Source organism: the organism of the source record quoted next, unplaced genomic scaffold, assembly GCF_019419815.1.
Source record: "Pyrus x bretschneideri cultivar Hongxiangsu unplaced genomic scaffold, Pyrus_bretschneideri_v1 Contig13, whole genome shotgun sequence".
Lineage (NCBI taxonomy): Eukaryota > Viridiplantae > Streptophyta > Magnoliopsida > Rosales > Rosaceae > Pyrus > Pyrus x bretschneideri.
In genome coordinates this window covers 7,059,115-7,066,685 of record NW_025999424.1, presented here as the reverse complement: position 1 = coordinate 7,066,685, position 7,571 = coordinate 7,059,115, and the positions used below count along the sequence as shown (strand labels likewise).

The 7,571-nt window shown below is 36.8% G+C and overlaps 1 pseudogene; it reads left to right on the top strand.

Annotated features, from left to right (window-relative positions):
* The first annotated feature begins 6,002 nt into the window (after positions 1 to 6,002).
* Positions 6,003 to 7,396, top strand: LOC103954982 (annotated as a pseudogene).
* The last annotated feature ends 175 nt before the right edge of the window (positions 7,397 to 7,571 follow it).

The window sequence follows — 7,571 nt, the reverse complement described above, 5'->3', positions numbered from 1 at the left end:
TCATTGTGAGAAAGGACCATGTGATGGGGGAGGTCAACGAAGTGGTGGTGGCAAATGGATCTAGATAATGTCAAAACAGAAATTATGAAAAATAAAATAATAATTTAATTTGACATATCAAGTGGAGAGTAAAATTTTAAAATATGTCAAAATATGACATAAGCTATCAAATTTAAATTTTTTGTTTAAAATATGACATCTCCTTTGGAGATGGTCTAATTAGTGCAAAAATTACTGGAAAATAGGTATTCTGTGAGAATAAATTCAAATGTGAAGATAATGTCATATTATATATATCTCTAATCTTGATCAATGTCATGATTGTATGGATAAATTGTGACAACCCGTCCCTAATTTTACGTTTTTATTTATTTTAATCAAGGGAATTGATGAAAATGCCCTAGAGGCAAGGTCCTTGACTTCCGTTAGCCATCATTTAGAGAAACGTATGACTTATTCTTTTAGTGTATTTAAGTAGTACTCGTTCGTACGAACACATAGGTGAAAACCGTTTGCGAGTCCGGATTATAACTGGTATAGTTACGAATGTTTGAAGTTGGTTATTTAAGGTTAGTTAATTGGTTAAGGAGGACCAATTAGATAAAAGGTAGAAAAAGGCAGCAGCCCAATCAGAAATCAGAAGAAAAAAAAAAAAAAAAAAAAAAAAAAGGGAAGAAAACTCCTAGCTTTCCCGTGCACGCCACCATCGCGACCACCCAACTTCTAAGGCCGATTCCAGCCAACTCCGGTGGAATTTCTCGACGCCACCATTGCCATCTTGAAGCTCTCATTCCCCTCTACAAAAACCACCCAAGATTAACCTCTGTATGTGGCGGTTTGAGGCCACGAAAGTTGACGGTTTTCACGATGCTCCAGCTACCCTTTTTAATTTTTCCGGCAAAACGGCAAAGCGATGGTCGATGCCACCACTTGGGCTTTGTAGACCATCATCCTAGGAGAAAAATTCAACCAACCTTGACCCCGTTGGACCACTGTAGACAACGAATCGACACTGGGAAGCTTTAGGCACCCACCAGCTTCGTGGGCAAAATTGACTATCTTCCGTCCACTTTTGGACTTTATGGCAGGTATGAAAGTTGTTCCTCTCTTTGAGATCTTCATTTCTGTGAAATTTGAGAATTTTTAGAAATAGTGAAATTTTCTGGCGAACTGTGGCGGCTAGCCACCACGCAATACGGCGCGTGTCGCAGTGCGTGAGCGGAGACTCCACCTAACCTTCCTAGGCTAATTTTGAAGCCCTGATTCCACATTTGACATCTGTTTAGTGAAATTATGATGTTTAATATAGTTTCATAGTTGACCACCTAGTTGGCCATTAAGAGGTCCTTGCATGAATTGATGATCCGACCGTTGGATCGTCACCAAATTTTAATACATTATGGTATGTAATAGTTGAGGATATTATAAACTTACGGATTGGAAATCTGACGTATGAATCTTCCCAAATTGGATTTGTAAGTTCGTAAAATAAAACGTTGACCGCCACTTGAATTGGCAATTGGCGGAGATCTAACCGTTGAATTATAATGAAACTTGAGTATTATGTTCTAGAAGTTTAATTTGGATCTTTAGAAGTTTCAGATCGGAAATCTGAGATGCAGATCTTTCAGATTGAGTTACATAGGTTTGTGAACCCTACCGTTGATCTTTGACCGAAGGTTGACTTTTGGTCAATGGATCTCAAATCATTATAGAACGTCCTTGGGATGTGTTTTATGTAAGCTATGGGTTATACGGATAAGAGTTCTAAGACGTGACTGAATAATTGTTCTAGGCGAGGATCGTTTGTGACGTCTCGATATTTGTGCCTAGGAGTTGTAGCGTGGACCTAAGGTGAATGGGTCTTTTCCCTTCCAATCGTGTATATATATATAAGATTGACATCTCCACAAACGTTTATAAATTGAATATTTCATATAATTTATGTGAATGCTTTGGAGGACTAGTTAAACTACGAATGACTTGATCCCTGTTTAGGGTACGTAGGCAGTCTAACAAGACGTTAGATGCAGCCATATAATAAATGAGACTAAATAATTGAGACAATAGCCTTGTTGGGGAATTGAGCAATGTGAGGGACATTGGTGGAAAATGTGAGATTTAACCTTATGTTTTGGTGGTTAAATGTTGGTCATAAATCAATGTATGAAGAATCAAGAAATTAAAGTAAGGAAACGTAAGTAATGATAGTTAATTAAACTAGTGTCTAGTTGGGCTTATCACCGATAATTATTCCCAAAAATAAATAGTTTGGAAGTGGGGCATTATAGATTATGCATTTCACGCCATGTTGTGTGTGTCTATATATATATATGGAAACACTATGTTATGGTTGAGTTTTAGATTGCATCATGACATATCCATATGTATATTATCTGCACATAATTACTATAAATGCTTTAAAGTGCAAAAAGGAACGCAGGACACACAGGTAAGTTCAAGTGAGTTTATGGTATTAGTTGAAATGATGGAGTTATGGCATGACTACATTTATATTTTAGGCAACTCCGACATTGTCGTACAAGTTTCAATAATAGGAAACTCCGACCTTGTCGTACAGATTGCCCATGAGTCGTACATGTTCTATTAAATGCAATTAGAGCTTATAAACCTGCACCCCGATGTTAGTGCTACTGCCTGTGGCTAGGGCAAAGTCCTTCACGTGATGTTCACCTCCCGCACCTTACGCTCACCTTAGATCCAGGGTAGGTCCACAGTCCTGTCGTACAGACCACAATAGGTGGTTCCGACTCGTAGGTGACCCGTGATTATTCGCATAATCTTCACGTGATCGTAGCACTTAAGCGTATTTATTTACACCTAGTCCTGTCGCACAGACCACTTTAGGTATTTCTGACTCGTGTGCTGGTATACTTATTGAGATATTGGCTAACATGTTATTGAGCTATTGGCTAGCATGTTGATGAACTATTGGTTAGCATGTTATTGAGCTATTAGCTAGCATGTTAATGAGATATTGATTCAACCGTACAGGTCACGTGAGGTGACTCTGGTTAGCATGTTGATGAGCTATTGGTTTAGCCGTACATGCCACAATAGGTGGATCCAGGTGACATACCATTTCATATTGATTTATTTCACCTGGGTTACTTATTCTTGTTGAGATATTTGACACGGCATAGCTGTGAGACTGTTATTTTGGTTATAGTTTTGAGTTATAGTTATTTTTTGGGAAATTATACAGGTGTTACAACGAGGGGTTACTGCCTTTGGTAATTGAAATTGGTTTGAAAAGTTTTGTTTCATTCACTCACATTTTCTATTTTTGCGCCCCTCCAGATTCTAGCAGCAGAGTTCCGTATCGACGAGGATTCGTGGCACTCTTCAATACATATGTCTTCTTATGATGGTATAATCATTATCTTACCTTACTGTAATATACAGGTGCTCTGTATCACGCGTGAAATGGGTCCAGACCCGCTCATCGCGCATTCGTGTACTTAAGCACTTTTAGGTTTTAATTTATTCACATTTTATACAATATCACACTTTATGGCTTCATCACCTTCTAGGTGTCGGCCAGCACAGCTCGATTCGGAATCCTAGTAGACATTCCGGGTCAGGGTATGTCATGAATTAAGAAGTGTTTTTAGTAAAATGAAATTTTATACCTATATATGTACGTAGTTCTGCTTGTTAGCTAGTTATATTCCATTTTTTCTGTAAAAATTGTATATGAAGAGCGTACAAAAACCAATTGTTCAAGAATATAAGAATTCCACATTGATCGTTGTTGGAAAATTAGTTTTTTATTATTTTAGTTTTCATGTTGGTCTAGCATTAGGTTTTTTGTCCTTTAAGTATTAGGGTTTGTTTTAGTTTTCTCTATAAATAAATGCTTTGTAACTCGGAGAACAATAAGTTTGTCACAATATAGTCTTACGAATTATGTAGCCGTCTCAATGAATTTCTAGTGTTCTCTTTAGTTTCAATTAATAAAGTTTATTCATAATTTTACATTCGGTTTGCTCATCATGTAATTTGATATTCAACTGATCGAATAATTAACAAAAACAATTATAATATATAGCCAGAAAATAATTTCACTCCTATTATCACCCCATGCCTCAAATTCGCACGCTATCGTGATGCACTGGTTGTAAAACGCGAGTTGCTGGATATTTTGATTATAAATGAATCACTGATATGTCTCTTCTGCAAATCTAATGCAGATTCTGAATTAAATTCTGTACACTTATATTGATAAGGCCTTTTTCCCCCCGGTAGCCCACTGCATCATTAATTCCTTCGTTGCCCCATTTCTTGATAATTCTTCGATCTTCCAAAATTTTCCAAATAATTGCTTAACTGTCTGCAACGAACCAAATGTTATATACAACATGCATGAAAGTCACCAAATTAATGGCTCCACATACTACGTAAAGTAGGAGTTACCACTGAGGAAATCTTTGATTGCTTAAGGCTTGAAGTAATCTTCATTTGAAATAAAATTTAGCTTTAAAGACAACATATATTTTGTCAAATTTGGCCTGCAGTTGTCGGACCCTTTTTCTTGTGGGGTTGGGGTTTAGCTTCCTTTTGCAGGTAGTCTAGAGTAATGTTATTAATTGTTTTTATGAAAAGCTCTATCAGCCAGTAATTTTTTGGCTAACCTTCACATTGTTACGTGTTACATATCAATATATAATTTTTATTTTTTTAAAAGAACCAACTGGTAACTTCATCTTTTCAGAAGTCGAAAAAGCTCATAAAGATATTTCAGCCTCCCATTGGCCACCATTGTGCGATTTACCAGCACCAAACATCGAACACAGGACATGTCGTGTGGAATACATGTCTTGAATATTCATTCGCAACTACTGGGTCGCTCCGTGGTGATTCAATATACTCATGTTTTAACCATGCTAAAAATGGCCATAAACTATGTTGAAGCATTTAATAATCCCACATAATGACAGCATGTGGTTAAGATTTTTGCAAATGACAGAAAATTATATACTATATTATCTATAATATGGAGATAGAGATATTAATGTGGATGTATAGAGGGAGCACACTGTTTTAGCCAACTTAACTAAGCTCATATTTGCATGGATAATTAAGTTATCAGTATTAATTAATAGTGATGAGCCGCTTGACCAACTCTGAAACGTGACTAAATTCCTCTTATATTAAATTAAACCACAACTGAATCATCATTTGGACAGGTTGACATCAATTGGTATAGTTAAGTGTATGTGGTGCAGGGAGTTGGTCATCCAATGGTGCTTTGTGTGTGTGAACGGAGATACCACGCATGGAATGCCCATTGATTTTTAGGGTTCTTTATATGGGCCAGCTCTGGTTTGAATTTCTGTCTCTTGGGCCTTATGGCTGCTTTCATGCTGGGGCAGTTGAGTGTCGTTTTCTTGGGTTAATTTGCTTTTTATTTACCATATTATACAGGGCAGTGAACAATAGGGGATGAATAGGTTTGGCTGCATTGCCCACGAGATTTCTCTCACTCCAAACTTTGAACCCTAATATGTATGTTATTGCACACAGACATAGCCATTACGAATCTTGTGTCCTATAATTTTTCAACTATTACTTTCTCACCTTTCAGCCATTCAAGTGAAAAAGAACTAGACATGATATAGAATTAAGAGAAATTAATACAAAAAATAGTTGAAGAAAGTAGCCTACCGTATCAGTTTGTTTGTTCCTCAAGTTAGTTTATTTGTTATTTAACATAGTACAAACCAAATATCACTGCTACAAACCTACAAGAAATTTTAAAAAAAAAGGTCATTGATATTAGTTGTACATAACGAGATAGGGTGAAAAGCGTACCAGTAGTTATAACGTCATTGAGACAAGTTCAAATCTTATGCACTCATTTTGTGTGTAACATTTTTTGTGGCTTTTATTATTGATTAACATGTATCCAAAAGAAAAGAAAAAAATACGTTATTACGATACAAAAGAAGCAGAAGCATTAGGATTTTGTGGCAAGCCTAATGGGAGAGTGGGTGACGCACTGGAGGGTTAAATTTTTGGGGAGGGAATGGAACGTCGTGGATATAGGCTCAGTAGTTGTTGTTTTGGCTTTGCACCGCCTTGCTCTTTTAGCTCCATTCCATTTCACCTGGCCTGCATTTTTGGTTGCACTCTATCTTGTCGTAGGAGCGAGTGTAAATCTCTCTTACCATAGGCAACTTTCCCACCGGAGTTTCAAGCTTCCCAAATGGCTTGAATACTTTTTGCTTACTGTGGAGTCCTATCGTTTCAGGTATACATACTTTTATTTGTGTTTACAGAGAAGATTTTGTAGACTCATTGAACTTTTTAATATTTGCAGAGAAGTCCACTTGAATGGGTGAGCTTAAACCGATCTCACCACCAATTGACAGACACATTGAAAGACCCTCATAGTCCTGTTAGAGGATTTTGGTAAAGTCACATTGGTTGGATCTTTGATTATCGTTCTCGGTTCGGAAGTGTATGCAAACTATCTAGATCTCTCATAAGCTTAAAAATATTGCTCAGAATAAGTTGTATAGAACTTTGTGTGTGTTCCTCTTATCACATAATCCGTAACGTGACTGCAAAGATCAATGCATATATGACGATGTTTTTAAACTTTGAAATTTTGCAGCATGAAGCACGACTAAAGAATGTTGGAGACTTGAAAAGGCAGCCATTCTATAGATTTCTTCACTATACGTACCCCCTTCATGCAATTGGATTTGGAGTTTTCCTCTATGCTTTGGGAGGATTTCCCCTTCTGGTTTAGGGACAGGTAAACGAAATATTCCTGTTTTTTTGTTAATCAAATTATATTTGTTCTGTTCTTCTACATGTAGAATTTATTTCATGGCTAAAGATTAATTTCTCATTACAAAATGTCCTCTCTTTTTTTTTTTTTTTTAATTTTCTCTCATTATATTTGTAGGGTGTGAGGTCAGTAATATTTCTTCACGCTACTTTTGGGATAAATTCAATTTGCCACACTTGGGGACAACAAGTGTGGGATACAGGCGATTTGTCTCAAAACAACTGGTATTGTTTTATTGGAATTTGTAGTTTAAATGCATTCTTATTTAATCACATAGGAAATTAATAGTAAAGTTAATCAAATATGTTTAGGCTAATTGGATTGCTGGCGCATGGAGAAGGTTGGCACAACAATCACCATGCATTTGAACACTCAGCTCGGCACGGCCTAGAGTGGTGGCAATTTGATATTACTTGGTACGTAATAAGATTTCTTGAAGCTGTTGGATTAGCAACGGACGTAAAGCTTCCTACTGAGACTCAGAAGAATCGAAGAGCTGTAATGTTAACCAGCAACAACAGCCAAATCAGTGACAAAAAAGAACTCGACGCAGAAGTCAGCAATGGAAAGCGTTGAAGTTAATGGAAAGCTTTTAATGTCACTAGAACTGCAAACTGCTGCTGCTTTCTGCCGTCCTCTTAAGTATATAGAGTAGGCCATGGATCGTTACTTTTGCTTGCGGTATTTACCAGTTACCAGGCAATTTACAAAGTTATACCAAATTTATAATAAATAATGTCGTATGTCGGTT